Source organism: Lissotriton vulgaris, chromosome 6 (assembly GCF_964263255.1).
Source record: "Lissotriton vulgaris chromosome 6, aLisVul1.2, whole genome shotgun sequence".
In the NCBI taxonomy this organism is placed as follows: domain Eukaryota; kingdom Metazoa; phylum Chordata; class Amphibia; order Caudata; family Salamandridae; genus Lissotriton; species Lissotriton vulgaris.
The window spans coordinates 543,921,721-543,941,437 of NC_141694.1; positions in this window are offsets into that span (position 1 = coordinate 543,921,721).

The window sequence follows — 19,717 nt, forward strand, 5'->3', positions numbered from 1 at the left end:
ATCAGGAACACGTTTCCATGCGTGCAACAAGTATATTTTCAGAAGTTTTTCTTACATTTTTCAAGGAATCGTTTTCATTGGCTGTTTAACTTGGAATTTTTGCATAGGCATTTTCTATTGGATGCTTCACAACGTTTCCCATTGGATAATATAAAGAAGGATTTATGAGAGCCTTTTCCATTGGTTATTGCTTAGTTTCATCGTTTAAAAAAAAAAAAAAAAGAGGAACACTTTATTCTTCAGTTTACTGTGGATTATGAACAAGTAAAATATATCTGCCTAGAGGAGTATTAACAAGAAAGACATTAACAGTAAGTGACATCTGTGATTCGCACACACTGTTGTGAGTCACAAACATTTCAATTGTAAAATATTTATTTTCTTTCATTGTTTAAATCCTTTGTTTTTCATTAACTATGACTGGGATTCAACCTCCTCCTTCATTTTTAGCCAGTAAGGGTGATCCTCCTATTGAATGGGACATTTGGGAACCTATGTTTTTAGCATATGTTGAAGTGTTAGAGGAAGAAGAATGTGGAGCAGAAAGGAAATTAGCTCTATTAAAGCACTGTCTTGGTGGAATAGCACTTAAAGAATTCAAAAGTCTACCTCCTTTAAGTGACACTTCTAATTTGGATGTATATCAGATTGCTACCAGGCAATTAGCTATTAGATATGGAAAAAAAATTAATATGGTCATGGAAAGATTTAAATTTTACTCAAGAAAACAACAAACAGATGAGTCCATTGATAACTATGTATCTACATTGAGAGCACTAGCAGTCACATGTGATTTCGAACATATTAATTATGATCAAGTTTTAACCCCTTCGCTGCTAGGCCTTTTCCCCTCCTGTGCTAAGCCCTTTTTTGGCGATTTGGGGTAGTGTGCGCTTAGGCCCTTGTAACTTTTTGACCACATAAGGTATCCACGACAAATTTGCGTCCTTTTCTTCCAACATCATGTGGATTCTAAAGGCGCCCAGGGTTTGTGGATTACCTTGGAGGGGTCCCAGAAATTAACCAAAATATAGTGATTATTTTGTTTTTTTCAGAAAAATGGGAAAAATGGGCTGCAAATGAAAGCCTCTGGGTTTTTCCCTGAAAATGTTATCAAAAAAGGGTTTGTGGGGCTGAAATCTCCATTTTCTCAGCTTTTAGGAAATTACAGTCTTTTGTCAGAGAACCGACATTTTTCACACAGTTTTGGCATTTTTCTGGGACATAGCCTATTTTTGCTATTTTTAGAGCTTTCCACCTCCTTCCAGTTAATGGTAGAAATGAGTTTGAAAGCAATAATGGATCCTAGAAAGCTGTACATTTTCAAAAAGTAGACAAAATTCTAAATTCAGAAAGGGGTCATTTGTCTAAATCCATGAAGGTTTCTTTATAGAAACTAACAGGTAAATATTGGAATAATTGAAAATTTGTTGAAAAAAACAGCCTTTTGTCTCAACGTTTTCACCTATAACTTTTTCTAGTTTTGACAACTCTTGGAAAGCAATATACCGTTACATCCGTTAGACCTTCCTGGTTATGGGGATATATAGGACTTGTAGTTTCACCAAGAACCCGACGAACCCAGATCCAAAAACTGAGCAGCAACTTGCAATGGTATTTTTTCATTTACTGGGTATAGAGCACTTTGTCTTGGAAAATGTATACATGGAAAAATCTGTATGAAAGACACCTATGTATTTCTGAATTGGGTACAAAATATAGAGTTCAGAAACAGTATATTATTGCTAATTTTCACAATTGGGAATACTCATACTAGCATGAGAATTATTGGTCATTTTTCAAATTTTTTTTTTTTTTACACAATGTCTTTCATTGAAAGGGAGAAATGCGCAAAAGCTCAATTGGTAATAACAGTTGATTTACAAATCTGAATTACCCCAAGTCTCCCGATAAAAACGGTACCTCACTTGTGTGGGTCGGCCTTGTGCCTGCGACAGGAAACGGCGCAAAATGCAATGTGGTGACACCTAAATTTTGTAGTTACAAATTGACCCTTTTTTAGCAAAGTGCCTACCTGTAGTTTTTGCACCCTAGCTCTGCCGGCACCTTGGGAAACCTAGACACCTAGGGGAATTCAGGATGGGGTGACTCGACTGCCTACCACCAGGTCTTGTTACCCAGAATCCCTTGCAAACCTAAGAATTTGACAAAAAAACACATTTTCCTCACATTTCTGTGGAGGAAAGTTCTGGAATCTGCTTGGATCAACAAATTTCCACCCACCCAGTGTTCCCCCAGGTCTCCCGAAAACAATGGTACCTCACTTGCGTGGGTAGGCATAGTGGCTGCGACACGAAACAGCGCAAAACGCAACGTGGTCGCACCTCAATTTCCCAGTGAAATCTTGCGATCTTTGGACAAAGAGACTACCTTTTGTTTTTGAGCCCTAGCTCTGCCAGCACCTAGGGAAACCTAGCAAACCTATACATTTTTGAAAAGTAGACACCCAGGGGAATTCAGGATGGGGTGACTCGTCTGCCTACCCCCAGGTTTTGTTACCCAGAATACCTTGCAAAGCTAGGATTTTGACAAAATAAATACATTTTCCTCACATTTCTGTGGTGGAAAGTTCTGGAATCTGCGTGGATCTAGAAATTTCCACCCACCCAGCGTTCCCCCAGGTCTCCCGAAAACAATGGTACCTCACTTGCGTGGGTAGGCATAGTGGCTGCGACATTTATTTATAGTTTTGTAGAGTCACCCAATGGGTATCCCAGCGCTGAACCTTATTACTCACTAAGGGGTGAAGTCCGGGGGAGTGCCAGTTTAGGGAAAGAGTAGGGTTTTAAGTGCTTTTCTGAACCGGAGGAGGTTGGGTTCTGTTCTGAGGCTCAAAGGGAGTGCATTCCACTTCTTACCAGTGTTAACCGAGAAGCGGCGGCCACCTAAGCGGGCCTTTTTCACCTTGGGGATCGTGATGAGGTTTCCATGCTCCGAGCGAAGCGCTCTCGTGGGTCTATAGGGTCTGATCCAGTTGTTAAGTATGGGAGGGCCGGTATTGTGGAGAGCCTTGTGGGCAAGACATAGGGCCTTGAAAGTGACCCTTTCCCTAATAGGGAGCCAGTGCAGCTTCCTAAGTGCGGGCTTGGCAGATGATCTAGCCGGGGTGTTTGTTAGGAGTCGGGCTGCGGCGTTTTGGGCTTTTTGCAGAGTTTGAAGAGTGGATTCTGGGGCGCCCAGGTAGATGGCATTGCTGTAATCCAGCCTGGATAAAATTAGGCCCTGGATCAGCATGAGGCGCGACTGGAAAGGTAGTAGTGGGATTACCTTCCTGCAAGACTTAAGTAGACCGTAGCATATGCCGGCTGTCTTTCTTGCCTGGGTCCCAAAGGTAAGGTCGGTCTCAAGCCACACTCCGAGACTTTTAACCTCCTTCTTGGGAGTGGGGGGTTCCCCCATGCAGGCGGGCCAGATGTTAGAGGGGAGGCTCATAGTTTTTTGTCCTAGGAGCAGGATCTCTGTCTTGGAGCCGTTTAGCTTCAAAGCGGAGTCGCTCATCCACTGATGTACGCTGGAAATGCAGTCGTGGAGGTTGGAGGGCTCAAGCTTGGGGTGGGAGAGTGTCACCACCAGTTGTGTATCGTCAGCATAGCTGACGATAGTGACTCCGAAGGGTGAGACGAGTTCCTCCAGTGGGGCCATGTAAACGTTAAACAACGTGGGGCTCAGGGAAGAGCCCTGAGGCACGCCGCACTGGAGGGGGATGGAGGGGGAGTGGCTTTCGCCTTCCCATACTTGGTAGGAGCGTCGGGAGAGAAAAGACGATAGCCACTTCAGTGCTCTGCCCTTGACCCCAATATTCTCGAGACGGTGGGTTAGGACCTGGTGACTGACCGTGTCAAAGGCCGCACTTAGGTCTAGGAGGACCACTGCCACTGATCCTCCTGTGTCGATGATTTCCCTAGTTCTTTCTACTGCTACGAGGAGAGCAGTGTCCATGCCCTGACCTGGCCTAAAGCCTGTCTGTGAGTCGTTGAGGAGATGGTTTGACTCGAGGTAGTGGGACAGCTTTTTGTTCACGAGTTTTTCGGCGACTTTACCTATCCAAGGGAGGAGTGAGATAGGTCTGTAGTTGGACAGGTCTGTGGGGTCGAGCGACGGTTTCTTGAGGAGCGCTTTGACGACAGCTTCCTTCCAGTTAGAAGGGACCTCTCCCTGTTCCAACGAGATATTAATCAGGGCTGTCAGTTGGGGAACTATGGTCTGCGGGATGTTTTTAGCGAAACGTATGAGAACAGGGTCGCTAGGGGCTCCGCTCTTAGTTGAGGTAAGTATGACCCTTACTTCCTCTTCTGTAACTGGGCCAAGTGACTCCAGAAAGGGTTTGTCGGGGAGGGGCATCGGCTCCTTGGCTCTCTCTAAGGAGTCAGAGTTGGCGGGCGGGAGGGAGGTGAGAATTTTTTTAATTTTATCGTTGAAGAAGGTGGCCAGCTTGACGCATTTTTCCTCAGCTGCTTTGGGGTCCATAGGTTTCTGAGGGGGGTCCGGGACATGGAGGAGTTCTTTGAGAATAGAGAAGGTCTCCTTGGATGAGCAGGAGGAGCCTTTTATTTTTTCCTCATGATGGGCCCGATTCACAGAATGAACTTAAGACTCAATCCTAAACTTACTACTATTTTGGTATTCACAGAATGCACTTACTACTTTTGGCATTCACAGAATGAACTTACTAGTTTTGGTATTCACAGAAGTTAGGATTTTGTCTTAAGTCTGTCTTAAGTCAGTCTTAAGTCTGTCTTAAGTTTGTCTTAAGACAAACTTAAGACAAAATCCTAACTTCTGTGAATACCAAAAGTAGTAAGTTAATTCTGTGAATGCCAAAAGTAGTAAGTGCATTGTGTGAATACCAAAATAGTAGTAAGTTTAGGATTGAGTCTTAAGTTCATTCTGTGAATCGGGCCCAGTAAGTCCTTTTGGCATCTTGTAGGGCTAGTTTGTATGCTTTCATGGAGTGGTGATATGCACTTTTCTCTTCTATTGATTTGTTTTTTCTCCACGTGCGTTCTGACTTTTTGCATTGTTTTTTCAGGGCGGTGAGGGCGGGAGTGTACCAGGGAGCGGGGCTTATTCTTTTAACGTGTTTGAGAGTGCTGGTCAATGGAATGGAGCTATCTAGGGGTCGGACTAGCCAATCCATGAATTCTCTGTCCGCGGTGTTTGGGTCCGTGGACAAGGGGGCGATGGTATCGCGTAATTTAGCCTCCCATTCCTCTGGTAGTAACTTGTGCCATCGTCTGGCTTGTATCCTTGTTTTTTGTTTAAGCGCTGGTGTCATTTCGAGTGACCAGTGCATGAGGATCAGCATATTTGCTCTATCCAAGGCAGGGGAGTGGGGTCTTGGGCGTACAGGTTCCCGATGTTGGAGAATATAGGGTCCAGGAGTTGACCTTTCTCATGGGTGGCTTTGGGGTTTTGCAGATGGAGGTCAGCTGTAGCGAGATCCGCAAGCAAGTTTGCTGCGGCATTGTCCGTGGAGTCCAGAAAGTACATGTTGAGGTCCCCTAAGAGGAGGAAGTTAGAGACTGAGATAGTCTTGAGCAAGATGTGGTCCATCAAAGTATTGGTGAATTCGCCTAGGGAGCCTGGTGGCCGGTACACCAACAGTCCCGAAAGGGAGGTGGATGGTGAGATCTGGATTGTGAAGTGGCAATTCTCGCAGTCTTTAACAGTTCCGGACTCGATTCTACATTTGAGGTGGTCTTTGTAGAGTATGGCTAAGCCGCCACCTCTACCGATCGGTCTATTTAGGCAACATATTTGGTAACCGGGGGGTGTTGCATTAGCCACATCGAAGTCACTGTACGGGGTCAACCAAGTTTCCGTCAGAAACAATAAATCCAGCAATGAATCCTGGACGAGGATGTTGATTTCGTGGGCATGTTTTACTAAGGATCTGCAATTCAGAAGGCCGAGCCGGAGTCCTTGCTGGCGTTCCGTTTCCTCGGGTCTGTTGTAGAGGATGCATCCTACATAAGGGGTGTCTTCCTTGAGGACGTATTTGCACTGGGGATGTTTTTCCAGGTTCCAGGCAAGCAGTGAACCTCTGGAGTATGAGATGCGATTTTGCAGATTGGGCATAGTGGCTGGGCCTAAGGCCGTCTGGGCCCGGACGGGCCCAGACGGGCTTGCCTTTGGCGCGCCTTCGGCGCGCTGACGGCGCGCCCGCTGCGCCCGTCCGCTGCGCGTCCGGTGATTGCACATTTTTTGAGGGAGCGAAGAGGGGCGAGTGGGCGTGGCCTAGTGTAGGCGTGGCCTCGGTTCCTCGCCGTCAATGGCGGCAGGATCGTTGGCTTTACAATTGTTTTGTTGCAGCGAAGAGCGCTGTTTTAGGCGTTTCTGTAGCTGGTTACTGGTGGAGCCAGGCAGGTGAGTGCAATTTTAAAATCAAATATTCGGCGATAAAGTGACACAAAAGTTACAGAATTTTTAAAAGGTGATCTCCCGGCTTCCGCCTCAGGAGTAAAGCAAGTTCTGAAGTTGTAGCGCTGTCAGCAGCGTTTTATACTGTTTAGAGCGGGTGGGCGTGGCCTAGTGTAGGCGTGGCCTCGGTTCCTCGCCGTCAATGGCGGCAGGATCGTTGGCTTTACAATTGTTTTGTTGCAGCGAAGAGCGCTGTTTTAGGCGTTTCTGAATGAACAGCGCAAAAAACAACATGGTCGCACCTCAATTTCCCAGTAAAATTTTGCACTTTTTGGACAAAAAGACTACCTTTTGTTTTTGGGCCCTAGCTCTGCCAGCACCTAAGGAAACCTAGCGAACCTATACATTTTTGAAAAGTAGACAGCCAGGGGAATTCAGGATGGGGTGACTCCTCTGCCTACCCTCAGGTTTTGTTACCAAGAATCCCTTGCAAAGCTAAGAATTTGACAAAAAAACACATTTTCCTCACATTTCTGTGGTGGAAAGTTTTGGAATCTGCGTGGATCAGCAAATTTCTACTCACCCAGCGTTCCCCCAGGTCTCCCGAGAAAAATGGTACCTCACTTGTGTGGGTAGGCATAGTGGCTGCGACACGAAACAGCGCAAAACGCAACGTGGTTGCACCTCAATTTCCCAGTGAAATCTTGTGCTTTTTGGACAAAGAGACTATCTTTTGTTTTTGAGTCCTAGCTCTGCCAGAACCTAGGGAAACCTAGCAAACCTATACATTTTTGAAAAGTAGACACCCAGGGAAATTCAGGATGGGGTGACTCGTCTGCCTACCCCCAGGTTTTATTACCCAGAATCCCTTGCAAAGCTAAAAATATGACAAAAAAAACACATTTTCCTCACATTTCTGTGGTGGAAAGTTCTGGAATATGCGTGGATCAACAAATTTCACCCACCCAACGTTCCCCCAGGTCTCCCGAAAAAAATGGCACCTCACTTGTGTGGGTAGGCATAGTGGCTGCGACCGGAAAAAGAGCAAAACGCAACGTGGACGCACCTCAATTTCCCAGTGAAATCTTGCCCATTTTGGAGGAAAAGACTACCTTTTGTTTTTGAGCCCTAGCTCTGCCAGCACCTAGGGAAACCTAGCAAACCTATATATTTTTGAGAAGTAGACGCCCAGGGGAATACAGGATGGGGTGACTCGTCTGCCTACCCTCAGGTTTTGTTACCCAGAATCCCTTGCAAAGCTAAGAATTTGGCAAAAAAAACACATTTTCCTCACATTTCTGTGGTGGAAAGTTTTGGAATCTGCGTGGATCAACAAATTTCCACTCACCCAGCGTTCCCCCAGGTCTCCCGAGAAAAATGGTATCTCACTTGCGTGGGTAGGCATAGTGGCTGCGACAGGAAACAGTGCAAAACGCAACGTGGTCACAACTCAATTTTTCAGTGAAATTGTGCCCTTTTTGGGCCAAGAGACTACCTTTTGTTTTTGAACCCTAGCTCTGCCGGCATCTAGAGAAACCTAGCAAACCTATACATTTTTAAAAACTAGACATCCAGGGGAATTCAGGATGGGGTGACTCGACTGCCTACCCCCAGGTTCTGTTACCCAGAATCCCTTGTAAAGTTGAGAAATTTGAGAAAAAAACACATTTTCCTCACATTTCTGTGGTGGAAAGTTCTGGAATCTGTGTGGATCAACAAATTTCTAACCACCCAGCATTCCCCCAGGTGTCCTGAAAAAAATGCTACCTCACTTGCCTGGGTCTGCCTAGTGCCTGCGACAGGAAACAGCGCAAAACGCAACGTGGTCACAACTAAATTTTGCAGTGAAATTGTGCCCTTTTTGGGCAAAGAGACTACCTTTTGTTTTTGAACCCTAGCTTTGCCGGCACCTAGGGAAACCTAGCAAACCTATATATTTTTGGAAAGTAGACACCCAGGGGAATTCAGGATGGGGTCACTCAACTGCCTACTCCCAGGTTCTCTTACCCAGAATCCCTTGCAAAGCTAAGAAATTGGAAAAAAAACGCATTTTCCTCACATTGCGGTGGTGGAAAGTTCCGGAATCTGCGTGGATTAACAAATTTCCACCCACCCAGCGTTCCCCCAGGTCTCCCGAGAAAAATGGTATCTCATTTGCGTGGGTAGGCATAGTGGCTGCGACAGGAAACAGTGCAAAACGCAACGTGGTCACAACTCAATTTTTCAGTGAAATTGTGCACTTTTTGGGCAAAGAGACTACCTTTTGTTTTTGAACCGTAGCTCTGCCGGCACCTAGGGAAACCTAGCAAACCTATATATTTTTGAAAAGTAGACACCTAGGGGAATTCAGGATGGGGTGACTCGACTGCCTACCCCCAGATTCTCTTACCCAGAATCCCTTGCAAAACTAAGAAATTGGAAAAAAAACGCATTGTCCTCACATTTCTGTGGTGGAAAGTTCCGGAATCTGCGTGGATCAACAAATTTCCACCCACCCAGCGTTCCCCCAGGTCTCCCGAGAAAAATGGTATCTCACTTGCGTGGGTAGGCATAGTGGCTGCGACAGGAAACAGTGCAAAACGCAACCTGATCACAACTCAATTTCCCAGTAAAATTTTGCACTTTTTGGACAAAAAGACTACCTTTTGTTTTTGGGCCCTAGCTCTGCCAGCACCTAAGGAAACCTAGCAAACCTATACATTTTTGAAAAGTAGACACCCAGGGGAATTCAGGATGGGGTGACTCCTCTGCCTACCCTCAGGTTTTGTTACCAAGAATCCCTTGCAAAGCTAAGAATTTGACAAAAAAACACATTTTCCTCACATTTCTGTGGTGGAAAGTTTTGGAATCTGCGTGGATCAGCAAATTTCTACTCACCCAGCGTTCCCCCAGGTCTCCCGAGAAAAATGGTACCTCACTTGTGTGGGTAGGCATAGTGGCTGCGACACGAAACAGCGCAAAACGCAACGTGGTTGCACCTCAATTTCCCAGTGAAATCTTGTGCTTTTTGGACAAAGAGACTACCTTTTGTTTTTGAGTCCTAGCTCTGCCAGCACCTAGGGAAACCTAGCAAACCTATACATTTTTGAAAACTAGACACCCAGGGAAATTCAGGATGGGGTGACTCGTCTGCCTACCCCCAGGTTTTATTACCCAGAATCCCTTGCAAAGCTAAAAATATGACAAAAAAAACACATTTTCCTCACATTTCTGTGGTGGAAAGTTCTGGAATATGCGTGGATCAACAAATTTCACCCACCCAACGTTCCCCCAGGTCTCCCGAAAAAAATGGTACCTCACTTGTGTGGGTAGGCATAGTGGCTGCGACCGGAAACAGCGCAAAACGCAACGTGGACGCACCTCAATTTCCCAGTGAAATCTTGCCCATTTTGGAGGAAAAGACTACCTTTTGTTTTTGAGCCCTAGCTCTGCCAGCACCTAGGGAAACCTAGCAAACCTATATATATTTTTGAGAAGTAGACGCCCAGGGGAATACAGGATGGGGTGACTCGTCTGCCTACCCTCAGGTTTTGTTACCCAGAATCCCTTGCAAAGCTAAGAATTTGACAAAAAAAACACATTTTCCTCACATTTCTGTGGTGGAAAGTTTTGGAATCTGCGTGGATCAACAAATTTCCACTCACCCAGCGTTCCCCCAGGTCTCCCGAGAAAAATGGTATCTCACTTGCGTGGGTAGGCATAGTGGCTGCGACAGGAAACAGTGCAAAACGCAACGTGGTCACAACTCAATTTTTCAGTGAAATTGTGCCCTTTTTGGGCCAAGAGACTACCTTTTGTTTTTGAACCCTAGCTCTGCCGGCATCTAGGGAAACCTAGCAAACCTATACATTTTTGAAAACTAGACATCCAGGGGAATTCAGGATGGGGTGACTCGACTGCCTACCCCCAGGTTCTGTTACCCAGAATCCCTTGTAAAGTTGAGAAATTTGAGAAAAAAACACATTTTCCTCACATTTCTGTGGTGGAAAGTTCTGGAATCTGTGTGGATCAACAAATTTCTAACCACCCAGCATTCCCCCAGGTGTCCTGAAAAAAATGCTACCTCACTTGCCTGGGTCTGCCTAGTGCCTGCGACAGGAAACAGCGCAAAACGCAACGTGGTCACAACTAAATTTTGCAGTGAAATTGTGCCCTTTTTGGGCAAAGAGACTACCTTTTGTTTTTGAACCCTAGCTCTGCCGGCACCTAGGGAAACCTAGCAAACCTATATATTTTTGAAAAGTAGACACCCAGGGGAGTTCAGGATGGGGTCACTCGACTGCCTACCCCCAGGTTCTCTTACCCAGAATCCCTTGCAAAGCTAAGAAATTGGAAAAAAAACGCATTTTCCTCACATTTCGGTGGTGCAAAGTTCCGGAATCTGCGTGGATCAACATATTTCCACCTACCCAGCGTTCCCCCAGGTCTCCCGAGAAAAATGGTATCTCACTTGCGTGGGTAGGCATAGTGGCTGCGACAGGAAACAGCGCAAAACGCAACGTGGTCACAACTCAATTTTTCAGTGAAATTGTGCACTTTTTGGGCCAAGAGACTACCTTTTGTTTTTGAACCCTAGCTCTGCCGGCACCTAGGGAAACCTAGCAAACCTATATATTTTTGAAAAGTAGACACCCAGGGAAATTCAGGATGGGGTGACTCGACTGCCTACCCCCAGGTTCTCTTACCCAGAATCCCTTGCAAAGCTAAGAAATTGGAGAAAAAAACCGTATTTTCCTCACATTTCTGTGGTGGAAAGTTCCGTAATCTGCGTGGATCAACAAATTTCCACCCACCCAGCGTTCCCCCAGGTCTCCCGAGATAAATTGTATCTCACTTGCGTGGGTAGGCATAGTGGCTGCGACAGGAAACAGCGCAAAACGCAACATGGTCACAACTCAATTTTTCAGTGAAATTGTGCCCTTTTTGGCAAAGAGACTACCTTTTGTTTTTGAACCCTAGCTCTGCCGGCACCTAGGGAAACCTAGCAAACCTATATATTTTTGAAAAGTAGACACCCAGGGGAATACAGGATGGGGTGACGCGACTGCCTACCCCCAGGTTCTCTTACCCAGAATCCCTTGCAAAGCTAAGAAATTGGAAAATAAAAGGCATTTTCCTCACATTTCTGTGGTGGAAAGTTCCGGAATCTGCGTGGATCAACAAATTTCCTCTGACCCAGCGTTCCCCCAGGTCTCCCGATAAAAATGGTACCTCACTTGCGTGAGTAGGCATAGTGGCTGCGAAAGGAAATGGTTCAAATTGTACGGTGGTGAATTTACAATACCAAATTGCAAAACAACCTTGATTTTTGGGGGGGGGCACCTGAGTTTTTGGCCCGGGGTTCGGTGGTATTCTTTGGAAAGTACAAAACCCAAACAGTTCTGAAAAGTAGACCCCCGGGGGAGTCCAGGGAGGTATGGCATGCGTGGGTCCCCGAATGGTTTCCTTCCCAGAACACCTTGCAAACCTTAAAATTAGGTAAAATAATCACTTTTCCAAACTTTTTTGTGTGGGATCACCGTGCCGGCAAAAATGTCCTACCACCCAGCGCTCCCCTTGTTCTCCCGAGTAAAAGGATACCTCACTTGTGTGGGTGCCCCAAAGCAGAACAGGCCAAAAACGAATGTTGAAAAAAGTAGTATTTCAGTGTTACAAATTAAGCCCCCCTGCCTTAGTCACAGGCCTTTGGCCCACCCACACAAGTGAGGTATCATTTTACTCGGGAGAACAAGGGGAACGCAGGGTGGTAGGACATTTGTGCCGACACGGCGATCCCACGCAAAAATGTATGGAAAACAGTTTTTTTAACCTAAATTTGTGGTTTGCAGGGATTTCTGGGTAGGAAAACATTGGGGGACCCACGTATGCCATACCTCCCTGGACTCCCCCGGGTGTCTAGTTTTCAGAACTGTTTGGGTTTGGTAGTTTCCAAAGATGCCCGCCGAGCCCCGGTCCAAAAACTCAGTCCCCCCCCAAAAAAAAGAAGGTAATCTTGCTATTGGTTATTGTAATGTCTCCACCGTACGATTTGGACCTTTTCCTGTTGCAGCCACTATGCCTACCCACGCAAGTGAGGTACCATTTTTATCGGGAGACCTGGGGGAACGCTGGGTGGGAGGAAATTTGTGTGAGCCCAGTGACGCCACGCTTTCCCACACAAAAAAAGTGTGTAAAAACTGATTTTTCCATCAAAAATTTAAGTTTGCAAGGGATTCTGGGTAAAGGAACATTGGAGGATCCACGCAAGCCATACCTCCTTGGAAGCCCCCGGGTGTCTACTTTTCAGAAATGTGTGGGTTTGGTAGGTTTCCCTACATGGCCGTCTCGCACGGGGCCAAAAACCCAGGTAACCCCTCTTGCAAAAGCTGGTGGTATTGAATGTCAATCCCACCAGCTTTTGAAAGAGGGGTTACCTGGGTTTTTGGCCCCGTGCGAGACGGCCATGTAGGAAAGCCTACCAAACCCACACATTTATGAAAAGTAGACACCCGGGGGCTTCCAAGGAGGTATGGCTTGCGTGGATCCTCCAACGTTCCTTTACCCAGAATCCCTTGCAAACCTCAATTTTTGCAGAAAAAGTCAGTTTTTTCACACTTTTTTTGTGTGGGAAAGCGTGGCGTCACTGGGCTCACACAAATTTCCTCCCACCCAGCGTTCCCCCAGGTCTCCCGATAAAAATGGTACCTCACTTGCGTGGGTAGGCATAGTGGCTGCGAAAGGAAATGGTTCAAATTGTACGGTGGTGAATTTACAATACCAAATTGCAAAACAACCTTGATTTTTTTGGGGGGGGCACCTGAGTTTTTGGCCCGGGGCTCGGTGGTATTCTTTGGAAAGTACAAAACCCAAACAGTTCTGAAAAGTAGACCCCCGGGGGAGTCCAGGGAGGTATGGCATGCGTGGGTCCCCGAACGTTTTCCTACCCAGAACACCTTGCAAACCTTAATATTTGGTAAAATAATCACTTTTCCAAACTTTTTTGCGTGGAATCACCGTGCCGGCAAAAATGTCCTACCACCCAGTGCTCCCCTTGTTCTCCCGAGTAAAAGGATACCTCACTTGTGTGGGTGCCCCAAAGCAGAACAGGCCAAAAACGAATGTTGAAAAAAGTAGTATTTCAGTGTTACAAATTAAGCCCCCCTGCCTTAGTCACAGGCCTTTGGCCCACCCACACAAGTGAGGTATCATTTTACTCGGGAGAACAAGGGGAACGCAGGGTGGTAGGACATTTGTGCCGACACGGCGATCCCACGCAAAAATGTATGGAAAACTGTTTTTTTAACCTAAATTTGTGGTTTGCAGGGATTTCTGGGTAGGAAAACATTGGGGGACCCACGTATGCCATACCTCCCTGGACTCCCCCGGGTGTCTAGTTTTCAGAACTGTTTGGGTTTGGTAGTTTTCAAAGATGGCTGCCAAGCCCCGGTCCAAAAACTCAATCCTACCCCCCAAAAAAGAAGGTAATGTTGCTATTGGTTATTGTAATTTCTCCACCGTACGATTTGGACCGTTTCCTGTTGCAGCCACTATGCCTACCCACGCAAGTGAGGTACCATTTTTATTGGGAGACCTGGGGGAACGCTGGGTGGGAGGAAATTTGTGTGAGCCCAGTGATGCCACGCTTTCCCACGCATAAAAAGTGTGAAAAAACTGATTTTTCCAGCAAAAATTGAGGTTTGCAAGGGATTCTGGGTAAAGGAACGTTAGAGGATCCACGCAAGCCATACCTCCTTGGAAGCCCCCGGGTGTCTACTTTTCAGAAATGTATGGGTTTGGTAGGTTTCCCTAGATGGCCGTCTAGCACGGGGCCAAAAACCCAGGTAACCCCTCTTGCGAAAGCTGGCGGTATTGACATTCAATACAACCAGCTTTTGCAAGAGGGGTTACCTGGGTTTTTGGCCCCGTGCTAGACGGCCATCTAGGGAAACCTACCATACCCATACATTTCTGAAAAGTAGACACCCGGGGGCTTCCAAGGAGGTATGGCTTGCGTGGATCCTCCAACGTTCCTTTACCCAGAATCCCTTGCAAACCTCAATTTTAGCTTAAAAACTCCGTTTTTTCACACTTTTTTGCATGGGAAAGCGTGGCATCACTGGGCTCACACAAATTTCCTCCCAACCAGCGTTCCCCCAGGTCTCCCGATAAAAATGGTACCTCACTTGCGTGGGTAGGCATAGTGGCAGCAACAGGAAACGGTCCAAATCGTACAGTGGAGAATTAAGTTTTCAATTTGAGAGCGTGTGATTCAAGGAAATTGTGACAGACAATTTCAAGTTTGCAGAAGATTCTGGATAAAAATCAACAATAGAATTCACCAGAAAGGCATGACCATATACTTCCATGGTTTAACAATAATAACTAAATTTAGTAAGTTATTTATAGCTATAATGTTCACCGTAACAGAGTTACTCAAAAGTCAAACATTCAAGGCACGGCTAACTATTCCTCAAAGACACACACATACAGGTTGGATTTGGCACGAGGGTGAGTGATGGTTCAGTACATAAAATTTTATTAACAAGATATTTCAAAAAATGAAATGCACTGTCAATAAATAAATGCATAAAAACCGAACCAGTGACTCGCAACTCGTGAGCTGTAAAGCCACGACAAAGCACCAACCATTTTACAGGCCATTTACGCGCCTTTCATACCTGATACAAACCAGACCATTGACACCATCCAGAAAGAACAGCAACACACTACAACAATCACAATAAGAGACAAGGTACACCCTACTTCAGAAAGAGATAAAAGACAAACATTACTGCACAGCCATCTAATCCGCAAGCACACACACATTCTGGTTGGATTTGGCACGAGGGTGAGTGATGATTCAGTACATACAATTGTATTCGCAAGTAATTTCAAAAAAATGAAATACACTGCGTATAATTGAAAGTATGATAAACTGAACCACTGACTCACAGCTCGTGAGCTGTAAAGCCATGTCAAGGCACCAACCTCTTTACAGGCCATTCATACACCTTTCGTACGTGTGACACATACAAAACATTCACACCGCCAGCCGCGGACCCATCACATTTCAACACTCACACCAGCAGACAGCGCCATTCAAGGGCCCATCACTTTCACACGCCCACATTTCTGACACTGCAACTACACAAAATGATGGACTGCGTGGAGTGTCACTCAACTAGCAGTGTGTGTAGTGACCAACAGAAAGTAACTACTCACACACTGCCAGCCAAGCGCCAGTCCACCCACACCACCATCCAAGCACCAGACCATGCACACCGCCAGCCAAACCCCACTCAGCACACAACGACAGCCAAGCACAACTCCGTGTACAGACAGCCAAGTACCACTCCACACACACCACCATCCAAGTACCACTCCACACACACCACCAGCCAAGCGCCACTCCACACACACCGCCAGCCAAGCACCACTCCGTGCACAGACAGCCAAGTACTACTCCACAAACACCACCAGCCAAGCGCAACTCCACACACACCGCCAGCCAAGCACCACTTCACGCACACCACCAGCCAAGCACCACTCCACACACACCACCAGCCAAACACCACTTCATGCACAGACAGCCAAGCACCACTCCACGAACACCACCAACCAAGAGCCACTCCACACACACCGCCAGCCAAGCACCACTCCGTGCACCAACAGCCAAGTACCACTCCATGCACACCACCAGCCAAGCGCAACTCCACACACACCGCCAGCCAAGCACCAGCCGGCACACACCACAAACACATTGAGAATTCTTTTTTTGAAAAAATCACTAAACAAATGGAAATACCTACAAAACAGCTAACACAAATTCTTAAACTAAACACTTTGCACTAATGCCAATCCTTGAAACAAACTAAAAATTTCTTACAGAATGCAGACCATGCAATTCAATTTAGAGCTCATTAAAACTCCCAAAACTTCTTATGCGTGTGGTACAATTTAAAACAAGCTGACAGACACAATGCAGGCTTAGAAGGACAGTCAGGACAGTATAAACGAGACTCCCTCCGCACGCCTCTTCGCCAACAGACTCTGCATCTTTTAGTCGGAAAGTCTCTTGCGGGAGTGGAAGGAATAGATTCAGGAAAGTGGCGATCTTTCAATCTAGCCACTTCCTCCACCAGTCCAAATCTAGGAACACTTGCCTGCTCCAAAAGTACAATCCTGCCTATTATAGACTCCTGAAACTTAACAAAAGGCATCTTATTCTGAGGACAAGACTTCTGATACACAACAAAAGCATTAAAAATTGCCAAGTGGAACAGATGGATAGCCAACTTCTTGTACCAAACGTAAGCCTTTCGAAGAACAGCATAAGGTTCCAACCTCTGATCTACTCTGTCAACACCTCCCATGAACTTATTGTAATCTAAAATGCACACAGGTTTGCACACTTCAGCACCCTGACCCCAAACAGGCACAGGTTCTGTTCTTTCATTGTGGATAGTAGTCAGCATGTACACATCTCTCTTGTCTGAAAACTTCACAGCTAGAAGCTCCCCACATCGCAAAGCCGTAGACTGTCCCCGCACAAGCCTTTTGCAAACAAGTTCCTTTGGGAAACCTTTACGGTTACTGCGCATTGTGCCACAAGCAACAGTGCCCACTTTGCCCAACTCCTTGAACAACCGCACACCAGTGTAGAAGTTATCTACATATAAATGATGGCCTTTGTTAAATAATCCTCTACCTAGTTCCCACACAATTTTCTCAGTCACTCCAAAAGTAGAAGGACAACCAGGAGGGTTAATGCTGGACTCCTTACCAGTGTACACCCTGAAATTGTAGACATATCCAGTCTCACTGTCACACAGCATATACAGTTTGATTCCATAGCGTGCCCTCTTACTAGGAATGTATTGCCTAAAAACCAAGCGGCCCTTGAACAACAGCAAAGACTCATCCACTGCAATTTCTTTACCAGGGACAAAGATCTCAGAAAAACGATCAACAAAGTGATCCAGGACAGGTCGAATTTTAAACAAACGGTCACAATCAGGGTGATCGCGTGACAACGCTAACCTATTATCAACAAAATGCAACATCCGAAGAAGAAGCGTATACCGATCACGACTTATGATTGCTGGAAATATAGCTGTTGCCATCAAGGGACTAGTGGACCAATATGAATTAATTGATGGCTTCCTTAGCAAGCCCATCAAAAAAGTTAATCCCAAAAACTTTTTCAACTCTTCAACATTTGTGGGAGTCCACCGGATTGCTCTAGAATGGGGCTTAAGGCTGGCACTGTTGGCCCTCAAATATTGTTCTGCATACAAATTGGTTTGATCAACAATCTCTTGCAAAAACACATTGTCAAAAAACAACTCAAAAAAATGTATTGGCAGAAAATTCTCAGTATTCACTCTACACCCAGGAACACCAGTGAACTCTGGCAATGCCGGCTGCACCATGCCAGGGGGAACCCAGAGGCCATCCATATCAACGGGGGGAGCAGCCGCCCCAGCCTGCAGCACCGAAACATCTTGCTGCTGTTCACCAACGGGAGGCCTAACAGCCACAGATACTTCTGGCTGCACAACATCAACAGAAGACATAGCATCCCCCAGAGGGCTCTTCCTGCACTACAACAACGGGAAGCCCAGCAGCCTGAGATGCTTCTTGCTGCACTACACCACCGGGAAACCAAGCAGACCCAGATGCCTCTTGCCCCTCTACACCAATGGGAAGCCTAACTGCCACAGATACTTCAGGCTGCACAACACCAACAGAAGACATAGCATCCTCAGAGGGCTCTTCATGCACTACACCAACGGGAAGCCCAGCAGCCTGAGATGCTACTTGCTGCACTACACCACCGGGAAGCCTAACAGCCACAGATGCCTTTTGCTGCACTACACCAGCAGGAAGACGAAAAGCACCAGATGCCTCTTTGCGCACCACAGCAATGTGAAGCCTTTTGGGCGCAGGCTCCAGCCCACTTACCTCTTGCCGACGTAAAAAGAAAGGAAACCTTGCGGCCCTAGGCAGCAGCACAGATGCCTCTTGGCCCACTACCGGCATCACAATGTCCTCCTCTAACATAGGCCCTTCATCAGCACTAGAAGAAGATTCATCATCCGATGATGATGATACCATGCGAAGAGAAAACTCACTGCCTGAATCTTCTGCCCCCACCTGGGAGTCCAAATCGGAGTCAGACTCTGAACCATGGTCAGAGGAAGGCTCAAAAAGCAAACCAAGAACCTGCTGAGCAGTAATCCTGCGACTAGCCATTATCCTTTAAAAGCAAGAAGACTGCACACACAAGTGAACAACAACCTACACTGTGCAAAGTAAGAAGTAAACAAGGTAAGGCTTTCACAAACAGATAAATACAATCCAAAACAATTTCACTCTAACCAAATATAGCTACACTCACCAGCACCTACTCTGTTGAGACACAGCAAAAAGAAATGATATCCCACTAGAAAGAAAAAAAGAAATGACAGATTAGAAAACAAAGTGCACATCAAGCACTAATACTGAAAACAAAAAAAAACAGAGCCACGCAAACTGGTAGAAGTACAACCTTTTTCAAAAAGACAAACATCAAGGGAAAGTAGTACAAAATACATTCACTTACCAAGCACAAGCAACTACACAAGCTGCAAACAGACACGCAACCTACAACAATCCAAACAGCAAAAGCCTGAAACAAGACAAAAATAGAGAAGAAAAAAAAATAACTACCACATTTCACAAACAATATAACAATTCAAAAAACAACACACAAACTTGCCCCCCAAATTTAAATTCGGCAAGATGGGCCACCAAATAGGGCTTAGACCAATTGGGATTAGATGAGGTTTAACATCAAGACACTGGTTAATTTTTTGATTTTTTTTTACTGCCAGACCCCTTTGGTGCCAGTCAGTCTTTTGCTCCTAACAGTACCCCCATCACACAGGGGCAGTAAGGACATTCATATACCTTTTGTACGTGTGACACATACAAAACATTTACACCGCCAGCGCCATTCAAGGGCCCATCACTTTCACACGCCCACATATCTGACACAGCAACTACAGAAAAAGATGGACTGCGTAGAGTGTCACTCAACTAGCAATGTGTGTAGTGACCAACAGAAAGTAACTACTCACACACCACCAGCCAAGCGCCACTCCATGCATACCGCCAGCCAAGCACCACTCAGTGCACAGACAGCAAAGTAGCACTCCACGCACACCACCAGCCAAGCGCCACTCCACACACACCGCCAGCCAAGCAGCACTCCGTGCACAGACAGCAAATGACCACTCCACACACACCACCAGCCAAGCGCCACTCCACACACACCGCCAGCCAAGCACCACTGCGTGCATAGATAGCCAAGTAC